The sequence below is a fragment of the Phasianus colchicus genome, chromosome 9 (assembly GCF_987193195.1).
Source record: "Phasianus colchicus chromosome 9, bPhaCol1.hap1.1, whole genome shotgun sequence".
NCBI classification, from domain to species: Eukaryota; Metazoa; Chordata; class Aves; order Galliformes; family Phasianidae; genus Phasianus; species Phasianus colchicus.
Genome location: NC_143444.1, coordinates 20,551,692 through 20,574,850, shown reverse-complemented (window position 1 = coordinate 20,574,850; position 23,159 = coordinate 20,551,692). Strand labels below are relative to the sequence as shown.

General features: G+C 35.2%; 1 long non-coding RNA gene across 1 annotated transcript in view; it reads right to left on the bottom strand.

Annotated features, from left to right (window-relative positions):
- Positions 1-1,347: 1,347 nt before the first annotated feature.
- The window catches only part of LOC149916862 (uncharacterized), an 81,684-nt gene continuing 59,872 nt past the window's right edge, over positions 1,348-23,159 (bottom strand). Inside the window, exons 2-3 of the long non-coding RNA XR_016469002.1 lie at positions 11,678-11,819; positions 1,348-1,397 (exon numbers count right to left, since the gene is read on the bottom strand). This is a non-coding gene — a long non-coding RNA (uncharacterized LOC149916862). The remainder of the gene's footprint in view (positions 1,398-11,677; positions 11,820-23,159) is intronic.

Sequence of the window (23,159 nt, the reverse complement as noted above, 5' to 3'; positions counted from 1 at the left end):
TCTTTACAATTTTGCTCAACCCTGCATATTACATGATCTGTAAACCGGAAAATTAACAAATCAAATCACAAAGTTTATACATAAAATTAGTATCTATTAAAATATTGTAGAGTATTTTAATTCTTATCACTATTTACAAGTTGTTGGACTCTTTTCTCCTATGGTACCAAATAACGTCTCTATTCTGTGTCTTTGACAGATGATATACATTTATAGTTAGTCATTTCTTTCAGAATCAAAATATTACATTTAAATCTAAACAGAGTTTGGAACTAGCTTTTTCAGACATTATTAAAAACATTTAGTGCTATTATAACTTCACTCAGGAAACAGGTTGATTCATTCAAGCAAAGTATAGTGAATGGAGTTTTACATCCTGCTGAGCTATTAAGTTGTAAGGTTGCCTATACATAGTTTTTATTTTATTCATAATATATGACATCAACACTTTTTAAAAGATTTTGGGGATTAAAATAAATAGTCTTATGGTAGCACCGGAGGAAGTCATGTTATATTCACAGTTAGGGTGGTATTCTTCAGAGTACTTGTAGCCTCAATTCCCATGATCTACCATATAAAAGACATGCAAGTTTGTGAAGGGTATGACTCTCTGTTAGAAGAAAGGAATTACTCTTTTTCCACTGAAGTCAATTTGTCTTCAGCTATTGACTGAGGGAATCAGAAATTTTACCAACAGCCTTTCAAACCTACCGTTAAGTTCGTATGTATTTTAAACGCTTGCATGTACAAGCAAGACTTAGTCAAACAGGAATACGACTGCCATAATCATATCAACTAGCAATTTGTATCATTACATATTTTACATATTACTTCCCAGTAATTTTGTAAAGTTAAAATACAGTGAAAAATTATGGAATTATTTATCTATAATATACCCTTTTCATTAACCTTATTAGTTAATGAGTATTTATGATCTGAAACACAACTGTTTCTATCCCTTACAATTTTTATCCAGCTAGTCAGACTTTTTTTTTATAATCAATGTACACAATTAAGCTTTTATAATTTAATGGATGATTCAGCATATGGTGATATGTTCAAGCTTCACTGTAAAGAGATATGTCAAGCACAGATTTACTGAGGATGTACTGCCTAGCCCAACATGCTTGCTTTGGCTCATGAGATCAGCGCTTTATGGACTCAAAGTGTCTGAATTTGGCCACAGTGCACTGTACTTCCTTAGTATATCTATTGCACTGCCATTGTGTTACAGATATAGAAAAGCAGCAATAGCTGAAAAAAAATAAAAATGTTATTTTGTGTCTTAGACATAGTACACTTGGAATAATCAGGCAGTAACAAACAGTAGGAGATAATTCAGCTTACCTCATTCTGTTCTCTCTCAAATCTAGTTCCAGCTCTTCTAGTAAATCCTACTGAAAAGAGGACAAAAGAGTAAGAGGAAATATCCTTGCCTATTGTCCTATCCAAATTTAAGACATTCTAAATCTTTCCTCACACCCTTTTGAGAAGAAAATACATCAGTAAGCACTCAGCTTCATCCCATAAATTAGACAAGTATCAACCAACAGTCTGAACCAAATTTGTGAATGCCAACTCCATTAGAGAAAAGACAAAATAATCATCTCAAGCAGATCTGTGGTTCTGTGGGAGAAGAGCATTTCCAACACTCCTAGATGATGACCATCAAAATACCAACTGCAGTGCACAACAAACTAATTTCTAGAATCAGAGACATATCCACTGAATAAGATAAGCCAAGTGTGCTGCTTATGCATCGATTTTTAGGGGGCCAAAATCCTACCAGAGCCCTTTCTGCTTAAATATTGCCTTGCTCAGTGTGCTTCCCAATTGAAAGAAAGAAGTCCTTGAAAGTAATTAGCCCTGACAAGGCAGAGCACACCAGCCTTGAAGTTATGAGTCTGCGTTCCGTAAATGGCACATTCTGGTTTCTAGTAAATGTCTCAGCCACATATGAACAGGTTAAATTGCAGCAGAAAACCAACCAAGAATTGCAAGCCAGCTGTGAAGAGTAAATGGAGTGATAAGATTATTACTGTACTGAAGAAGCAGAACAGAAAATCGAAATAAGAATTTGTCTGTGATCAAAAGCTATAGAGACCTTGGTGTCTGGCCATTGACTAATATTATGTTTCCTCATAAGCTTCATTTATTTCTACTGTTCAATGAATTGACTCTTACCAAGATTTTGAAATAGAAACTTTTTCTAGTAGACTGCTGCACCTGAAGCTGTGACAGAGTGCAGTTGCCCTTTGCTTTTGCAGAGAAATACTAGAGGATGACAAGACTTGTGTTCTGGCCTGCCCCAAGAAAGTGCAGTGGGCAGGAATTCATTTATTTGTGCTATTCATTCTAGTGTATACTCTCAAAATCATATAAACAGGTTCACAAACACAAGTTACTTAGCGAAAAGCCAGGACATAACTTTAGCTTGGCTTATATCATGGTAATTCATTTATTTGCCAGGGACTTGTAAAAACGTTGTTAACAATGAATTCACCATTACTGTTTAAAAAGGCAATTTCTTGGTGCAACATGCAGAAACATCTCAATGCCATGTGTTTTCATGCCTTCCTCTCAAGATCTCAACATGTACATTTTTAAGCACATATTTTACCATTCCTTTCATGTTTTGTAAACATTTGCAATGATACCACTTGTGAACATCTTTGATGGTGCTTTTTAGTGTTTCTGCAAAATGCTTAAGAATTGGAAACCATGCTGTCTGCTGAACTTAATTCACAACTTATATCTCCATGTGTTATTGTTAGTGCTTAGTAGCAAGTAGATTTATCCCCATCTAGTAGGTATAACATGGCATCTGTTGAGTCCATTGCCCTTAAAGAGAAGCAGGCATGGGGAGTCTTATAGCCAGAAAATTTGTAATTAAGTCAGGCAAAGCACTAATTCTCTCTTAAATCTATGCACATGCTTTTTGTGGAAATGAACAAGATGTGTGGAGAGACAGGTTTTCTCAATTACCAGGGTTAATATTCATGTGCAAATACAGACTCAGCTAAACCCCACACATATGTCGTAATGTCTACATTTGTCATACTTTTTTTTCAACGGTTATACAATATTCAACCAAAATACCCATAAAAAGACTGACTGCAAAAATCACATTTTATAGCCTGCCCCAGGAATGTTTGCATTAAATTGCTTTAGACTGAGAGAGTTTCATTGTGATCAGGACCCAAGAGATATAAAACACCCATAAAGTATGGGTCATAGTGTGAGTTTATAAGCTAGGCTTCTACTTAATTTAAATTATAGTGGCAGTGTAAGAAGTTGTGGTTTACCAACAGTACTGTTATGCCTTGAGTTAAATGCTTTCTTTCTACTGGCAGTTTCATGTACTTGCCTCTCATGGAAGAGTTAAATGCCTTACGTGTATGTGTCCTGTAATTCATCATTTGAGAAAAATAAAACTTCATTATCAGACATAAGAACAAGTGCTGCTGACATCTTGTCTGAAGAAGCTCTGCATGTATTTCAGTAGCAGCTCCATTTCAAGCTCCTCTTTGTTCCTGGATCAGTGCCAGTGTTCAAATCTCTGCCTGAAGCTGGCTCATGCTGCTTCTTAGAGGAGCAAGAGTTTAACATCTCTATTGAAAATTAAAGTGCGCCTTGTGATTTGATCAGATTGACTAAGTATAGTTCTATGATTTATAATTTCTTTAATTGGACATCACAAATCACAATTAGAAATACTGTAAGATTAATATTTTTTAATAAGTTCTGAGATCTATCTGTTCAACTTTTGAAGCATAAGGATATCTTAACAAAAGAGGATAGACTGTAACAGCTAAACTAGGTCTGTAATCTTTTGCCATATCTGTTTGGTGGTGTTTTTAAAAGATTAAAATGACAGAAAAAGCCTTGATCAAATCCAGTAAGCTCTAGAGTTTAACCTAGATGTCTAATGCTGCAGTACACTACCCCAGTAGGAATATCAAGGGAAAAATCAAAGCAAAAACATTTTATTTTACCTTTTTATATGTCAAATTCAAGTTGTTCTGATTTTTCTGATGCTTAAAATATTTGTTTTCTTATATTTTATTTAGCTTTGAGTATTGATGTATATGCTATTTCATTTATCTTTCTGAGAGCTAATCATTTTAAAATAAAAAACTTATCACATAAATATGTTGAATTTAAAGGGATAATTTTGAACAACAAGGGGGAAAAGCTCTAACACAATTGAAATTTTCTGACAGGGACTTTCAAGACAGATTATTTCTATTTTCCAGTTTCAGAATATTTTATCAGAAAATGGCAAAGTTCTAATGAAAGCTTTTATTATACAAACTTAATGCAAAATATATCTATATAGGATGTATCCTGTGCTTTTCCTTTTTCTTGCATTTTGCAGAGCAAAAAACTTGAATTCTGTGAATCAGAGAATTCAATTACTGTTTATCTTCAGTTCCTATAGAGGTTAAAATAATTTTATAAATGATAATACTTTCTGACATGATCTGTTATCTTCTTCTAGCTAAGAACTCTTTTCTGTCCAAATGCACAAGGTAGGTGACAGTTTCAGCTGATTAAAATGCACAGAGGTGCTAAATGTGGCTGCTCATTTACTCAAATTACAGTTTTGCATTGCCTTCTGTAGAAGTTGTGAACGTGAACCATATGGGGTGGGGAATTAGAGCCAAGGCCACATCTGCATTCCTGATTTAAAAGTGGACCGTGGTTCAGTGAGACTTTTTGGAATAGGATGATTTTCAATTATCCTGAAATTATTGTTGTTACACCATTGGTCATATGAGATACATTCATATTTAACCCTAAATATTATGGAGATTAGCCCTTCATGTGGATTAGCTTCTTTTGCATTTTCTCCAGAGTTTTCATAGAAGGCTTTATATAAAAGTCTTTGCATTTAGATAACACTTGCATACTTGTCCTCTCTTCCATACTGCTGTTTTGTTTGTGCAACTCTGCTGAATTTAGTGTGATAATCCTGATTTGTGTCACAGCTAAGCCTTTCCTAACGCTTTCAACACTAATTGTTTAGAATGGACTGATGTGGCAGTGAATTCCTCCTACTGATAACACTTTGTTTCTTTGATTGTTTTCCTCCTTCCTCTCTTCTTTTTATTAAAAAAAAAAAAAAAAAAAAAAAAAAAGGAGTTTCAGGGTGAGATGATCCTGGTATAATAGCTGCTATAGATTTGAGAGTACTTTTACAAGGTGCCGCCCATTTTTTTTTTTTTTTACTTTTATAAAAGTAAACTATAAGCATCAACAGGAAATGAAAGATTACATTATAGCAACAGCTTGTCCTAGACTAGCCTTAATGTGGTTTCTGAACTGCCCACTGCACTATTTCTTCATTCTCAGCATTTTATAGACCTGGAATCTGCTCTGCTATACCTTGTTAAAAAAAAAAAAAAAAAGAAAAAGAAAAAAAAGCAAGCAGTGACACAGAAATAACCTGACGAAAATTAAATAAATAAACAAACAAAAAAATGTGGGGCTCACTCTTGTTCTCAAATAAATGAATTTCATACTTGTTCCCCATCTGTAGCATGCGTCCCTGTTCATGAGATCAATTAGTGATAAGCCTGGAAATGAAATGTCATGCCTAAATGGCTGGAAATGTTGGAAATAGAGCCCTAAAATTGTCCCCAGTTGATCCAGGTACAGCTACACTGCATATTGAATCAGGATCATTATCCTACCCTATCCTCTGCAGGTGCCTAATAAAATCTTTGTAGCATTATCCTCACTTGGTTCCACTGTCACACAACGATCTCACTACATTGGGTTAAAAAAGGAGTTACCTGATCTTGTGTCATGATCCTCTATGTTTATAGCAAAAGGGGACTGAATTACAAAGAAATCTCTTCAGTTAGCTATGGCCTTTTTCCGTAATTTTCCCCAGGATCTGAACCAGTTACTGGAAGACCAGAAAAGGCACAAAGGAAGGGCTTATCCTTTAGCCCTTAGCCACCTAAATGCCTGCAAAGAACAGGACTGTTTATCCACTAAGCCTTCTCCTACTTGAGGAGTTTTTGGGTCCCACCCATGCAGCTGTTTTCTCAAAGGTGCTATCCATGTATTAAGTCTCATTTCTCTATTTGGGTATGTTTTGCATATTAGCTGCGGACGACAATGTTGTTATCTTTTCCATCCAGACTAGCTGGCATTGTGGCTGGTGGGAGACAGAAAAAGCAAGCCAAGGCAGCTGGATGACACTGCGTACGAGCTGCTGGAAGAATGGGTATACAGCAATTTTGGGTAACCTAGAATCTCTTGGCATCAGATATTTGGATGGGAATGGGATGTATCAGACAAGCAACTACTTAGCAAGCAGACTGCTTTCTGACCTAACGAATATTGGACCTGTATCAAAGGGCAACATGGAACAGAGCTTCCTTTGTGTCCCTACAATCAAATCAAAAGTTTTTTCAATATCAAGGTATGGTGAATAATGCAGGAAAGGAAACCCTTTTGACTACAAAGCATTCAGGCTGCATAGGATACCTCCAGGGATCACTATATTCTTCAGAAATTAGCTATCTTTATGTATTTTGGAATTACTTTCTCTGTTCATTTCTCTGTTATGTTGGCTGTTTTCCAGAATTATTTATTTATTTATTTTAAGCCATCATCAGCATACAATGACACAGTCACCTTGGATATGGAAAAATTGATTAAAAGCATTACTGAAGTCCAAAACATTTCCTTTTAGTATTTTAAAAAGTGGAATAAATCTGTTTCCTGGATGCATGAAGAGTCAGATGAAAGCTATATTTCATATTATTTCTGTGAATGCATATTCAAAGTATTCATGTTTCCACAGTAGCTTGACTCTGACACTAATACAAGTACTAGTTTTAAGGAAGAAAAAATGTATTTTTATGTTCTATGACATTTTAAAATTTTAACAACATTGCAAATATAGGTGTTAGTTCTCACAGTCAGGTATATTTTAGACCTCTAAAAATTCAGGAATTGCCTTCTTTCAACATCTTGCCATGTCATGGCCTCTTCTCTGCAACTGTGAATGTTTAGAAACAACTTTTTCTCTATGATTTCTTCTTCTTAGTATTTCTGTTGAAATAAGAAGTAGTAGAGAGAAAAAATATCAAAAAAGTTCATGTATGAATTAATATCTAAAATACAGGCAAAAAAATTCAGTTATGTATCTCATCAGGGATTAACTTGATTAAAGTTTGTTCCTGAATCTCTACTTCAAACTATGGTTTCTAGGACCTGCAATGCTAGCAAGGTTGCAGACCACTTCAAACTGTGAATCACACTTCAACTTAGCAACTAGACTTTACATTTGCAATTAAATATAACTGTTATGTAGTTGAACTTTCCAAATGAAATGAAATGTGTTGCATAAATTTGTGTTGTACGTGAATTTTTTGCCATAATCAAGCAGAGGTCTATTGTTCCCAGTACGTTTTGAGAAAGCAATAGAAAAGTAAAAATGCTTTGAATTTAAAGATTAATTTGTTTACAATATTTTAAGGCATTATTTCTGTTAAGCATTTTCAGTTGCTTTGCACTCACTTTTAGTAGCAGTTAAAAGAAGGTTCCAATGGAGCGTTTATCAAGCAGGGTTTTTTTTTTGTAGCAAGATTTCTTCTGATTTAACATTGCAACTGCAATTGCTTGACATCCTTCAGTGCTGTGGTTGAATAAAATTTTGAAAACAAGCTTTCACATCTGTTTTAAAGGAAAGAAGGGACACCAGCAAAAGTCTGTGAAGGTTTTCTGGAGGGTGCAGATGAAAGAAGAAAGAAGGGAGGGACAGGAGGAGAGGTTTTGTTTTCAGAATTACTTAGAATGTCTCAGGCATGGTTAGTTTGATTTTTTGTCTTCTGTTCCAGACCACAGGTGTTTCCCATTAAGACAAGTGAACTGACTTTAACGGTATCCTGCAGAGCTGTGGGCACAGAATACCTTCTGTGAGCTGCCAATAATTATTTGTCCTGGCTTTGTTTCTGGAGGTTCTACTTAAATTGGTTCAAAAGCTGGTAATCTGTTTCATCCCTGAAGATTAACCCCCTTAAAAAAAAAAAAAAAAAAAGAGAGAGAGAGAGAGGGAGAGAGAGAGGAAAAAGTGTGCTTCTACATAATTGAACAGAATAAAAGATCTTTCATAGTATCTTTGGTATCTTTGTATCATTTAGGGAATGATTTTTAAAGTGTGATCAAAGGAGACTTTGGAACAGCACTCAATATGTAGCACTACTACTAATATCTTCCACCAATTCCATCAACAGTCTACACTGCAGACAATGGGACTAGTAATAAATTTAATCTTGGTAGGACAGAAAACATTTATTATTTGCAAATGCCTACATACAAAACATTCTGATGACAAATCAACTCCAAGTAGCTACTACAGCTATGATTAGATTTACAAACCTCAGGCAAATCGACATAGACATTTATCCACTGATTCCATGGGTCTTTGATTTATATCTTTTAAGAACTTCAAAAATCTGTATAAAGGTGTAAGTTCTTATGCTTTTTTTTTTAATCCAGGTTAGAAAATGAAAATTTTTATTTTCATTACTCTCTGACCACAATCCCAATAACTTCAAATTTCCTCTGAAAGCTTCAGTACAGCAAAACTCTTGAATGCTTTGCAATATCAGGGGCTATGAGAATTATCACTTTGTAAGAAATACTCAGAATCTTCCAGGATAATTTTCAGAAGATCAAAGAGAACAAAGATGGGTTTCTCTTATAAAATGCATGTTTATGTCTGTAAAACTCCTAAATTTTTTAATTCAATTGCATTTTATATTTGCCCATGACATCTCAAGCAACTGTATAATTGAACTTGGAAGATGAAGACACATAGTGAGCTAACCATTTAAAAATCCCATTCACAGTGTTCTCAGTTATACTTTCACTTTGGGCTTGGCACGATCTTGCACAGATAAAGCATCTAACCAATACTCAACATCCATTCAGTTCTAATACAACATGGGCTACTGTTCATGGACATGCAAATTCCTTTGTCATCTGTATGATTTGCAATGAATAGATTAAAGAGGGAAATTCAGCCTAATCCTGATCCCATTTACATTGCATTCAATAGGAAAATAGTTGGAGAAAAATGCTATTAGCTGATATCTATTGATATGTAAAAACTAATTCAGTCCATCCCTCCTTTGATGTTTTTTTCCTAATAAATGTGAGCGCTCTTTCTGTAGGCAGCTAAAAACAGACTGTATTTTACCTTAGAATTAACTATTGTGCACTTAGCTCATATATTGCATACTTTGAGACTTTTAAGAAGCAATAAGTTATGCAATAGCATAACTTCAGATAAGTGCAGCACAACAGAAGCTGTAAGTGGTATTACCCTGTCTCCAGGAAACATCAGAGTGGTTGACAAGTACACTGAGTCTCAAAAAGCAAAACTAGTAATGACACATCAATTGACAATAATGATTTGAAAATGTAAAATGACATAAAAATGTGGTTTCTTTCCACTTTTCCATTTTACAGTTAGAGACATGGGTTACAGATAGGCTGCAGTCAGTTTTCAAGAGAAAGGTAGCTTCAAACACAAGCTCAGACATGGCCAAGGAGAATGCTGTCTCCACGATGTCAACAACATAAGCATTTAGATACTGAGACAAGACATGGACAAAGACAAAATTAAGTCATACTCTGAAAAGTACAGACACAGCTGAAGTGGGGGAAGACCATCTTGGAAAGCCTAAGCTATCAGTAATTGCACTAATTAAGATATTGCTAATGTTCCTGCTGGTACTGTCAGTACAATTGGCTACAGAAGTGTCAACCTGTTATGAACTCTCAAACTCACTGAAACATCTGGGTAAATGCTCAGATGGTTTGCCCAAAAGAATGTGTCGTCATTCTTCCCTAGATAACATCTTTAAAGGTACTCCAAATACAAATGCACAGTCTCCAACAGTCTCTGTTGGTCTTGTTTAATCCTACCAATATATTCAAATCCTAAGATCCTTCTCAAAAAGTTGGTCATTGTCCTTGAAGAACAGGATGGGTAAATTTAGATTAGATAGAAGGAAGAAATTCTTCACTATGAGAGTGGCAAGGCACTGGAGCAGGTTATCCAGAAAAGCTGTGGATGTCCCTGCAGGTGTTCAAAGCCATACAGGACATAGCTTTGGGCAGCCTGGGCTAGTGGGAGGTATCGTTGACCATGGCAGAAGGGTTAAAACTAGCTAATCATTGAGGTCACTTCCAACTCAAACCATTCTGTCATTCTGTCATTCTGTGATTTTGTTCTAAGATTAAAGGATCAAGCCTCTGATGAAGTCAGCGGTCATTCTAAATACAGTACAATTGCATGGGAAGAATCAAAGGAAGATGAGCAAAATAATGCTTGAGATTTTAGAGGGAGTCTACATAGCTATTTCAGTTTGACTCATGAGGGAACTTAAAAAGCAAACACTTCCTCTGGCCACAGCAACTTTCCTTTGGTTCACATTGCAGCATGGCCTCAGGGTGCAGGAACTGGATCTCTTTCATGTCAAATTCAAGTTGAAGGGACACTGCAGGACTGCAGAGAACGTGATCCAGATGCTCATTCAGTTCACAGGATCAGATTAGACACAGACCAAAGCAGTTTCCTGAAATGCATCATGCATTCTGCTCTCCAGCTCCCATTCACTATTCTGCCCTACCTGTTACTGTTGACCAAGCTTTACTTTACTTCTCTAACTCCTCCTGTGATGAAGTCAGTGAATTGCTCCGTAAGTATTCTGATTTTTCTTTTCATCAATTCGAGTTCATTCAAACTATCTTACTGAAGCTAAAGAAGACAAAGTATGACTTACCAATGGATTAATAAGGAGAAAGCATGGTAAACCTGCAGCAAGCTGGGTCTTCTGCTGTTGTAAACCAGCTTCCTTAGGTTGACTTTAGCAGAGTTATGCTGATTTACATTATCTGGGTATGTAATGTAGCATATTCCAGTAATTCAGATGATGATTTAGCTAGATGTATGCATATTACAAACACACGTTGGGGCCCTGAGGGTTGTTCTGGTAAAATTATTGATTCTTTGAGGAAAGTTTGCTGGGGTCACTATAGTTTGCACACATGTATATTTGCATTATTGGAATTTAAGATACCTCATCTGGAGCTGAATGTCTTGTATATTGAAAAGCGCCAATTACAAGTAACCACTATTAAGTCCTATCTAACAGCTTACGATAAAAACTGATAAACAGAAAAGTGACAAGGAATGAAACACAGGGAAATTAAGTAATTTTCACTACTACAAACACTATTATTATTCCACCAGCAACATCTCTACAGCCTAACATCACCTTTTCCTTCTGCTTTTCTCTTCACCTAACACCAACTGAAAGTGTTTTTAAGCAACATATCTGTACTTATAATAGGAACCACAGCACTAGAGATTTAACTCCCCAGTCAAAATCTACTGAAGTCATTGAAATATCTTTTAACTTCTCTGGACTTTAAATGACTCTTGCAATAGTTTATTACATTTAAACCACAGCTGAGCTGCTTTAAAACTGTCTAGGAAACTTCACCTCTCCATTATAAATAAGTCAATGTAGCATTTTAAAGTGTAGACTTATACCAGCGAGAAACAGATTTAAATGCATTTTGTGGAAGATTACATCAATATAGTTATTTTTCTTTTTTTCTAAGTCTAATTCATATTAAATACCTTTATGCTGACACACTGATATGCTGCAATGGTAGTGGACCATGTTGTCCCACGGGTTTCTTTGCTCCTTACTGCCATCCAGTTTGGAGACTAAGCTACAGTACTTCCATTTCCCAGGCACCACCAGAGATACCTGGAATACCTGGAAATGAAGAAAATGTGCATGAGAGATTATTTTTACTTCTAAGATGACGATGTTATAGTGTTACAGGAGGATGAATAACCCATGAGTTCACAGGTTAAGGAGTGTATTTTAAGAATTTTTGGAGAATCAGTCACCGTGGTAGGAGAGACATTTAACATAACTTTATCATTATTCTGTTATCAAAAGTCAGGAGTATGATGAAATAACTCACAGTATGAGCTATTTCAAGTAACGAATATGGTATAAAATTAACAGAATAACTATTAAAGTTTTGTTGTCATGCAAAGTTTCTGTCATTCAAGTGGCTGATTTCCCTGGGCTTTCTGCTCTTAAAAGTTGGTAGTGACATTATAGCTTTCTTCATTTAACTGTCCATCAGCAGTTGGCAAATTTCAAAGTGACACTTATTTTGGCTCCTATTGATCACATTCTTTTCACAGCTGTTACTTGAATTTCCTTTACAGATTTTATTAAATTTATATGAACATTGAATCTGTGTCAAATGTGACCTGGGAATGACCTTAAACATAATGAAAATTGAAACCACTTCCCTGTTTTCATTACTACATTTTAACCAATTACTTAAAAACGAGCTCCTTCCCAATATTTTTTTCCAGAATTAATAAAAAAATCTTTTTGTGTCATAAATGATGAAATGGACACACAGCGAAAATGAAAAAAGCACACAATGCCAATAGTAAACAGAAAGCAGCCAGCATAGTAATTATGTCCCCAGTAATATTTTTCAAGTACTTTTTTATTGATTACATATTTTATGGAGCAAATTCTTGATTGTTGCATATGAAGATCATTATATAAATTGTGTATCTGGCTTGTAGATTTTAACTAAGCTAGCAGAGCAGAGGGGACCAGGAAAGAACAAGGGCAGAGGGAAAAGGAAGTTGTAGAAACACATATTTCCAGAGCCAAATATATGACGGAGTGATTTTTACAGTTCAGCTGAGACGATACTGGTCTGTACACTTCCTTTGGTGTTCTTTAATCTTCAAGATTTACTTTTTCAAACAAAATATTTATAAATGAAATCCCATTTGTACGGTTTGAGTAAGAAGGGTGCTGAGAGCTCAGTTACCAGAGAACTGTGTAATGAGTTCAAAAATGTATGCTTGAAATTTACTTTAGGTTTGCAAATTTTAAAGAGATTTTTACCCTCTGGGAGTAATGTGAGTAGTTTCATAATAGCCTTCTGCATTGAAAGGAGAAAAAGCTTGCAGATTTAAAGTATACAATGCAATAAAAAAGTGCGTTCTTAAAGGAGCCTGTCAGACGTGGCTTGGATCATGGACACAGTCATAAATTCTCAAACAACTGATGAACTTTTAAAGTTTTTATTCTAAACATAAAATATATTTCTTTCAAAAACTCATCCACTACTCCAGTTTTCTACATGTATGATGCTCTCAAAAACATTTCTACATGATCAAAACAACCAAAATCAGTTACACATCTCTCTCTTTACAAATGGGTTTATCATGTGCAAATATGAAGTAGTATAGATGGAGAGGAGAAGAATGGTTTATTTCACATTTAATATACTTAGAGTAGGGTAAGGCTGGTTACCTTCTAGCAATATTATAACAGCACAGGGAACTAAAATAATCGAAATTAGTCTCCTTTAGTTTCCCTGGTGGAGCCCCCCATCTGGTCACTCTTATTTAGAACAAAACCACACTCATCCCGTATAATCACTTTCAGAATGACCATACAGAGAGCTTCACTGGCACACAGAAGCAGAATTTCTTTACTTAAACAGGTATTAGACCCCAATCTCTGAGTCTCCAGTCAAGAACTTAACAAGAAAGTTATCCTGCTTTCTTTTCTGAGTATAGCACACAAAGTTGTGCTCAGGCCATCTACTCAACATAACTGGTACTAAAGCAAGGGCTGGCCTCTAGGCAGAAATCATGCAAATGTGTCAGAGATGGCTTTAAGTCAGTTGAGTTCACTGTGGTCAATTACCACCAGACCAAAACCTGGGCTAGGCTACAGCCCCTGTTCCTCTATCCTCCAAGAGCTGAAAAAGTCCTTTGAATCTTTAGCTGAGCTAAGCTGGAGTACCCTGCTGGCAGTTCCCAAGATAACTAATTTAAAACTTCTTCAGATATAAAACACAACCAGTCTCTGCTACATGATGCAAACATTCAATAAGAATTCACTTAGCTTAAGCATGTGTTTAAAATTAAAGAGGCTATAATATTTGCAGTTAATTCAGATCTTAGATTGTGTCCACAGCTCAATAAACAGCAATGATGTGATGTTTGCCTTCTTCTCTGAAGTAGGAGGAAGCTGCTAGAAGGATAGGAATAAGAAATATTTAAATAGCATCCACAGCTGCAGTAACAAGGATTGTTCAGTCTACTATTGCATGTTCCTAAGACTGGGGAGCAAGTTCAAATTCAAACATTAAGTACTATCTTTGAATGGTATGCAATCTATTTTATACATTTCATCAGATGAAAAGAGAAAACCTGGAGGAGTCAAATGGAAGAAGAAAACTTCTAGATGAGAACAACTAGTGTGAGGATAAAATGGAATATACACAATACAGGATCAACTATCTATTTTGGAGAACAGATCTCAGTCATATGCTGATATAAATCTGTCTGCAAATTATGAACTTTGAATAAAGAAGTAGATACAAGCGATAACTTCTAGTGTGACTGTGAGGGGAAAAAAACGCAGAATTTTGCACAACTAGTAGGTGATGTATTTGCCCATGGGGAGACCAGCAGCTGAGAGAGAATCACTGTTGTCTAGCTTGAAAAAAAATTCCAACTGAGCCATTTGTTGCTGCTGGCATTTTAGGTACGCTGAAAGCTTTCATACATCATCACCAATAATGACAGTAACAGAAAACAAGTCCATATTATAATCCTTTCTCATGACTTTGTTGTTGCAGAAAAATAAGGGAAAACTGATTTTCTTAAACTGGCACAGGCAAAACTGGACAGAGCACAGGAAAAATTAAAAATCAAAATAAAAAAGCATAAATTAATTTTTGAAATGCTGAATTTACAGTTCTTTAATATATAGTATTTTCATTTATGTTTAGCAAAAGATGTATTCAGAAAATATCTGAATATAGAATTTATTCCAACAGACAAATGCTACATTCCTCCAATCATCCTTGTAAGGATATCTTTCCCTTTAAGGCTTTGGCTGAAATTAAATACCACTGAAGCCTTCTGACAAACATTTTGCCAATCAGCTGGATATATGTGTTAATCAGCCTTAGTGCAAGCATGGCTTCACTCTTTCACACAGCCTCTTTCCTGTGATGTTTGTTATCTAACCTGTTGTTTAATTAAGGACTTGTCGTAGTTATAAGCTCAGACACTGACTTCTCATTAATCATTAGCTAACATAATACAAATCTCTAATCATTCACTCTTGATTCTTTGTCATCAAAGGATCTCTCTCTGTTATGATAATGAGTTTTTAAATAACTTGGAGCTCTAACACCAAGGTTAAGCTGAAGACCACCCGAATGGTCCCACAAGTGTTATATGATAGCAGCATAGGGTCTCATTAGTAATCAAATTACTATTCAAATTTGTCTTCGTATTTTTTAATTTTTTTTCTTTCAGAGTAGTGCTTTTTTTTTTTTTTTTTTTTTTTTTTTTGGAAAGAGCAAGAAATTTTTTGAGCCAGTTTCACTTCAGAAATTTACTGTTATTCCAGATGAGAGAATTGGGCCAAATAATGATGCCAAATAATACGCAAAGATATAAGAGCAAGATATAGAGTTGTCAAGAATAGCAAAAATCCAGCCTATATAGTAAAACTTAAATGTTATAGCTAACCATAAGCTGTCAAACTTAGTTCCAAGGCATGTGTTAATATCACTGGAGCTGTTATAGAATATAGATCAGAAAGAGACTCCAATACAGAATAATGAGAAAATGTATCATTTAGATGAGCTAATACTGTATTTACAGCCTAAAATTGCTACGGTCCTGAAACCATGTTTGAGAACTGAGAATGAACAGTCTTTTTTGACACCAAGATGAGAACCTTCAGATAAAAATATATATAATCTTTATGCTACTTTTATTCCTAAATTTCCCTTAAATAAAGGAGGCACTTTGGAGAGCTAATGTATGTTACTTTACTAGACAATGTGAAATTATATTATTTTGCAAATTTAACCCAAAGAAGTAAAATTAAGTACTAAAGAGATATATACTAAAGCTGTAGGACAATATCAGCTAAAGTCTACACAGGTGGCATTAGCAAATGTTACATTTTCATGCTGTCTTGTGAGACAGAACAAATAAAGAATGAATATTACATGTTTCTTAGCACAACAGATTTCTAATGTCAGACTTGAAGGTCAGTTTCCCTTTCCATTATAAATTTCATAAATTAAGAATTTATATAAGCTACGCTTTAATTTGCCATGATCTGCAGTTTTGCAATCAAATTCTACAAGATGCTGCAAAATGTTGGATTTTTTTTTTAATTATTCAGGCTATCTTTCTCAAGGTGTGTAACAAGGCTGACCATCTGAAAGCCCTTTTTGAAAGATTTCAGCAACACAGTCCATCCCCACAGAATATATGTAATCATGGGATCACCTATCTGTTTCCAATTTATAAATATATATATATATAAATGTATATATGGAGCAGAATAATGTTCTTCTAAATGAAGAACCTGCCTATGTCAAGTAGATATTTTTCATTGCATGTTAACCTAACAGATGATAATAAGAAAAGAGTAATAAGTATATTCACTAAGCAGAAGTAGTAGTTCACAACCATTTGAATAAGGAGAGAAAAGCCAGAAATACTGATTGCAGAAGCTGAAATTATTTCTTTCACATTGAAGATATATAAGAATGAATAGACTCCCTGTCTTGCCAAAACTTCAAAGTAAAGGATCCTATCCTGGAAGCCATGTGAAGAACATTGCTGTGGGTAGAATTAGCAGCATGGGTATAGGGGAACTGCCATAAGAAAGATGCTTTGATAGAACAAGACTTGAGGCATGGCCACAGTTGTTTTTCTCCAGTAAACTGTGGAATTTGACCACAAATTACTGAAATGAGGATAATGTAGTGCATAGGCTAATGACTGCCCAACGCTCAATGGTATGCTTTGGTGACATTATAGTAAACTTTGAGCTAGTTGCATGTTTAATACACATATGACATAAAATGCTTCAGGCACTTTTAAAAAGTTTTAAAACAAAGTATAACTTCTTACACCTTCAGACAGTTCTGTAGAGGCACAATAACTATCTCTATAATATAATTTTCTTAATGATGTTTGATTTCCTTTACTGGACAAGATATCTCATTCCTATGTGAATACAATGGGTCCATGCACAGCTAATGACTGACTTTGCTCCATTCTATGCCTACTGGCAGTTATACTTCCTGTTCTAAAATTAGGGCAGAAATGGGAAAAGAGGCTTGAACTGAAATGCTAAACGCACTTTTTTGTTGGTTGTTGGCTTCAGTTGTATCACTATATACTCTGATGCTTGGGAAACTGGACTTATATTTTTACAAAGAATATTTGCTCCTTTTCAATAGGGTTCACATATAGGTTGCATATTCTCTTAAGTACAGTAAATATCATGATGCTTTTGGGTGGTTTTCCATTGTATGTGGTCCTGTCCACTTCTTGCCAAGTTTGGCTCTTGAGCCAAGATTCTGGGGCAGGGTTACTGGGTGGAGACTGACTGGATCATTCTCTTATGTTGTGTATTTCATAAAATCAGTTCTAGCTTATTAAGTTTTTTAAAAGCAACAAAAGCACAATTTCTAGTACACTTTTTTAGCTAGAAAACAGTCTCAGATTACAAAGTGTGACAGATCTTTCATTGTGCAATTGTAGTTCCTTTAACTACATCACTTTTGATTAAAGACTGCATGTCATGGATCAAGACTAATTTATTTAGTTATTTGCAAGAACACTGTCTTAAGAATGTAGAACATATATATTGTTTACCACTTCTAAAGAGGATTGAAATGGATTCAGAATGCCTGTAATCACAGAAAGGAGGAGAAGTTTTATTCAGACTAATAGTTTTGTTGATCATGGAGTATAGCAATGCTTTTCTCTCTTATGAATGAAAAGCATCTCTTCTCCTTATCAATGTATACTTGCATGGATCAGATGATTACATATTCTCATTCTAAATTAACAAAAGCTCTGTCTTCACTTCAAAACTTAGTCTGTAGTGAAATTATATGATTATGTGCTACTCATTATATACATAATTAGGTTGAAATCCCTTTCTTAATCTGTTCTATTTTGTGCTAAAATATTTCCCCAATGAATACAGGATATACAGAATGCTATGTAGATACACATGTATCCAATTGTTTAACCATGAATGATGTAACCAAATTGGTAGTATTTACAGAATGCAACGCAAGAAATTTTTTTAATCCAGACTAAACAGAAGCAAGGAGTCCCAACATACTTCCATACTTAAACAAATTTGCACAGATGTGAACTAACTTGAGAGAGTGCATACCAAAGAAAAGGCTTTTTGCCTTCTTTTATTTTAGGTGGTGTTAGCATTCAATGACAATATTGTTTGCTAATGGTCTCTGCATCATGGAAGTATGTTCATAAAAGAAGGGCAATTACATCATATTCTCCAAACAGTACACAGAACATGGAATCACACATTCAAAATATGAAAACACAATGGGAACATAGTGTATAATATGAAACTATCAAAATAAACACTAGCAAACATGAATAAAAATAATTCCTGCCCTAGCACAGAATCATAGAATCGTTTGAGTTGGAAGGGACCTTTAATGGTCATCCAGATAAACTCTCCTGCAATGAACAGAGACACATACAGCTCAGTCAAATGATCAAAGTCTGGTCTTGAATGTCCCCAGGAATATGAGTCATTTATCACCTCTCTGGGAAAGCTGTTTCAGTGCTTTACTACCCTTACTGTAAAAAACTTTTTCTTATAACCAGCCTAAATCTCCCGTTTTGGTTTGAAAACATTTCCCCCTGTCCTATCACTACTGACCCTGCTAAAGATCCTGTTCCCATTTTTCACCTCCTTTGACCTGCTGACCACATGTCTTTTGATGCAGCCCAGCATACCATTGGCTTTCTGGACTGTAAAGCACATTGCTGGCTCATGCCTGGCTTGCCAAATTCTTTTTGGCAGGGCTGTACTCAGTCCGCTTAACGGCTATGTAAAGCAGTTGCCAGCGAAGCATGCATAGTGGCAATTTTTTGGTTAATATTTGAAGACCCACATGCATGTCCATGTACATCATTCTGTACAGAATCTACTGCTGAAGTATTCAGAACTTCAATGTAGGCATGTCTTTATATCTGCTTGCCAAACATCTGTACTTTATCCCAGTATGCTCACATGAAATTATGCTATAAACATTTCCATTAGGTTTTAAACGATTTTATATATCCCTAAAAAACTGTACATGTCTTGGGAAGAAGTCCCCTTGGAAAAGTTCAGAAAGTCCAAATAACAGAAAATCCCATGTATGTGGTGATTTTGTTTAGTTAAGTGTTAATGTCCCATTTTATCCTGCTACCTTTTCCTTTCTCCATCTTCATTAGCCCTTCAGCATCCAGTTCCCCAACTCTGCTTGAGACCACCCTTTTGATTCTCACTGCGTTCACCCTTCCTATACTAAGCACCTTCTTCAAGAACAAGAAAACTAAACACCTCTTCTGTAGTCTCAAAAAAAAACCCAAAACAAAACAACAAACAAACAAAAAAAGAAAACAACCAGCAAGTAGCCAAAGGACTTCCTTGTGAATCTTGCTGAAAAGTTCTGTGCTTTTTTATCCTTTATGTATTTTGATTAAGAAGTTCTAAGCTGCCATGTGGCCACACAAGAATAGCAATGAGAGTGAGGATTTATTAGGTATTAGCCACGATCTCAGTTTCAGGTAATCAGAAAACAGTGCAGTCACAGTTCTCTGGCTATTAAAATCCTGGTCATAGTAAACGAGTGGTGGAAGTAAGGGCAGCAATTTAAGCGAGGGGGAATGAAAGAAAAAAGACACAAAGCAGCAGCAAGAACCCAAATTGCATACTCTGGCCGGAAATTTGTTTCAAAAATCTTGTTAAACAAATCCTGATGCTTTCTGATCCTTGCTAGTCACAAAGCATTTAAAAGGAAGTGTTTAATTTTTTTTTCTCTCTTTGCTTATCCAAAGTAATATTCACTTTATTATAATATCAATGGTGAATCATTGCTTATATTTTAGAAATGATAATTTTAATGCACAGTATTTAATGTGTATTTAATTTTGAAACATATTTCCAAATATTTCTAATCTAAATCCATCTCCCTAAATCACAGTTTCACAATTTCACAGTTATCTATAAGATGTTGTGCTACAATTATCATGTTCTCCTACACTGCTTGCATACATAAGGACACTGGAGAAATTGAGACAAAATGACCACAGCATAAATTTAGAGTGTAACAGCAATGACTACTTTTTCGACCTTTTTATTACACAGCAAAGGTGCTTTTAGGCAGATTAGGGTAATCCACTTCTAAAATCCCCACAAAAAGTCAAAGAAGTATAGCTGATTTCACTCTAGTCATATTGTACTTTTCCTAACATCAGCAAGCTCTCTGAGGTTTGATTCATGCTCCTATAACAAAGGATATTAGCAGGAGTGGTACTAACAAGCAATGCAGCCTGCAGACATTACAGTGTTGCATTAAATGTAATCAGAAAGTAATTAATTATGAAAAAGGAATTTGATATCTTTTGAACCCCAATTTTAACCAAAAAGGTGTACAAATGCCTTTCAAATCTGTTTCTTAAAAAAAAAAAGTCTAATTCTTGTTCCTCTGAAAAAGCTATAATGCTGTAAAAAGTGCTACTGAATTAGCCCATAGAGCAAATAAAGATGAATATAGTCCTTGTGGAACACTATCACATGAAAACGGGTCTACACCTCATAAATATACATATATTCTCTACCCCCAGTACAACAGCGTCCTTGAGAGTGATACTATTACTACGTTATTAGCAGGTGTTTTGCATGAAAAGTGAGCATAATAGGCATTAAAGTAATTGGATCCCAAGCAATCTCATATTGTGGAGAATACTCTCTGAGGGAAACTTACATGCACATCCACACCTAATGATGAGCTCTTTTTAATGTTCTGTTGCATTCGAAGCATTCAAGTCTCATATAGTATAACAGTTACACATGAGAAACTGCTTAGTGACTTCCACGCTACTACTTCTCCCCGATGTCATCTGGAGCTGGAAATTTTTGACCTCAGTCTTAGCTGGAATCCATGTCTCTCTGTACAGACACAGCATTATCCAACTGCAGTTGTGCCCATACTATTCCAGTTACAGATAAAGCTGCAGGAAGGATTGATATTGCCATAAATCTTTCAAATACATTTGACAAACCCTAGAAAAGATCTATGGGCTTAGGACTCGATCTTGAGTAGCACTTGAATCTTTTCAAGGTAGGCTGGCAGTGATGTCAAAAAGTGCTCATTTTGAAGCTTTTCACTTAAAGTAGACTTTAAGAGATTTTTATGTATAACTTCTACTGTAGGTCTGTACTGCAACCTTTCTACTTTCATAAAACACTACAGAAACCTTATCCCTTCTTAATTTATCTGTTGTAAGATTTAATGTTTTGATTCACATTTCTTTTTTAAAAGTCCTAGAATCATAGAAGCATTTGAGTTGAAAGGATTAAAGATCCTCAGAAGGATCTTTAAAAGTGCTTGAAACTGGCTAGTGGTTTAACAAGTTAGTATAGGATCATATGTAGATGTATGTTAAGTGAGTGTGACTCCATAGGAAAAGAGGTAAAGAAGGCCTGTAATATGTGGTTGTACTCAATAGAGAAACACAATCTATCTTTCTATATGCAGATTTTGACTTTCCCTGTTGGAGGAAAGAGCACATACTTATTAAGAGACTAATGATAGATTTCCAGAAAACAAATATATTTCGTTTAGAATGAAAAGCAGATAACTTTGGCAGAAGAACATTACTATCTAACAGTCTGCTAGCAGTAGCAGAGGGATTAAACTGTAAGAATCATGAGAAAAAGAAAGAGTATTAATGAAGATGCTCTTAATGTAGTTCAGAAGAAAAGTGAACAAAATGAGGATGGGGAAGGAAGTGACTGGGAAAGTCTTGAGTTTCATTTGACACAATCCAGAGAATCCAAAAAAAAAGTTGAGAGTGATGCAAAAATCATAGTGTGGGAGATGACTGATAGAAAGTTTATCTGTAGAGGTATAAAGAAGTGAGCAATAGTTAACAGGTGAAAGCATGGCTGGAGAAAGTGAACTATTCAAGCGGAGCATGAAGAGTTTCTTTCTGCAATAACTGGCCCAGTGATTAATGAAAAAAATGGCGGGGAATGTGTGAAATTTCTAAGTGAGCACTGGTAGATATGCACAAGACTGGACTTTCAGATGCTACAAATCCAGGGAAGTTCAAACATACACTTTAGGCCAGCCAGCCCTTGGTAATCCAAGAGCACTATTTGTCACCTGCTTCATTCACACCATGACACAGTAACCACCAGAGATGGCAGGGAGTTGAATACATGACAACTGTTTTAACCCAGGGAGAATAAATAGAAGTGCCTACATGCACGGAAACTATTCTTCCACACTGAGTTTCATAAAGAGCATTACAGCTGAGAATCCAGGACATTATTCTTAATTGCTTATAACATACAATGTTGTAAATAAACTATCTAACGCTTCTCAAAATCCATATCCTGAAGTTTAAAACAGAAATATGCTTGATTTACAAAATCATTAAAGAAAGCTTTTGAAAAATTAAGCTAGGTTGTATTAATACAGTATCATAACTGCAGTCTGGATTTTATTGTAATAAAATATACTAAATATAAAACCAAATCCCTGTCCAGAAGAACTGATGATATAAATAACAAATACAATAACTGGTGAAACATACCAATTTTTCATGCCTAGATATTTCAGAAGAGACAAAAGTAATTTTAGAAACTTTACAAAATAACCTCTGGGATTAGGATAAAGCAGGAGAAATTTCAGATAAAAGAATAATTGTTTCAGATAGATAGTAGCAGCTAAGAATAGAAACCAATAATGGAAGTGCCTTGTCAACCATAACTATTATAATGGTAGCATAATATTATAATGAGAAAGCAGTTAATTGTTTATTTGTTTTTAAGTGATGTCTAAAAAGATGGATACAAGACTGGAATACAGCTTCTCACCTTCCAACATTGACCCATTTTAAATAAGGCTGTTTGAAAATGACATTACAAAATATACCTACAATTTATTTCAAGTAGTCGGCCTTAGTAATT